This window comes from Geospiza fortis, unplaced genomic scaffold (genome assembly GCF_000277835.1).
Source record: "Geospiza fortis unplaced genomic scaffold, GeoFor_1.0 scaffold97, whole genome shotgun sequence".
NCBI classification, from domain to species: Eukaryota; Metazoa; Chordata; class Aves; order Passeriformes; family Thraupidae; genus Geospiza; species Geospiza fortis.
The window spans coordinates 3,935,674-3,936,415 of NW_005054343.1; positions in this window are offsets into that span (position 1 = coordinate 3,935,674).

A 742-nucleotide genomic window follows, 5' to 3' on the forward strand; every position below is an offset into this window, starting at 1 on the left:
TGCCGGGGGACAGCCGGGCTCGGGGGGATGGCCATGGGGCCGGGAAGGGGGCGCTGGCACTGGATCAGGCTGTGGGGAGGGATGCAGGGGATCTCAGGGCAGGATCAGGCTGGGTTTGGGAAGCGGTGTTGGGGGGAGAAGCCAATAAATGGCCGCAATCCCGGCAGCAGGGACATCCGAGAGCCCCGAGATGGCTTCTGTCACACCGGAGGGAAGACGGGGAGAGCGGCGGAGACGCTTCCCGATAACCCGTGTTAGGAAAAAAGCACAATGTGCTTCTTGTCCCCCTTTTTTCACGTGCCTGGGGACGTGGCAGGAAGGCTGCAGCCTGGCCAAGGATGGGTGGGGGTTTGAGGAGACGACACCGTGTGCTGCAGGTGCCGGTGCTGCCGTCCCTGTGAGGCAGGGGGGTGTCACTGTCACTGCTGTCACACACTGCAGTGTGTGTGTGTGTGTGTGTGTGTGCGGGGAGACCCCCTCCTGCCCTCAGGACAGAGATCTCTGCGGGCTGTGTGTGAGGGGAGCCGCTCTCCTGCCCTCAGGACAGAGATCTCTGCGGGCTGTGTGTGAGGGGAGCCGCTCTCCTGTCCGGATTGAGATCTCCGCGGGCTCCGGGCCGTGCTGGGCCGGCTCTGCTGCCGTGGCTGTGGCACCGATCAGTGCTCGCCACCTTTAGCAGGGCGGTGCTGGGCTGTCCGTAGGCTCCCAGCACGGCAGGCAAGGCTGGGCCGTGCCCGGAGCC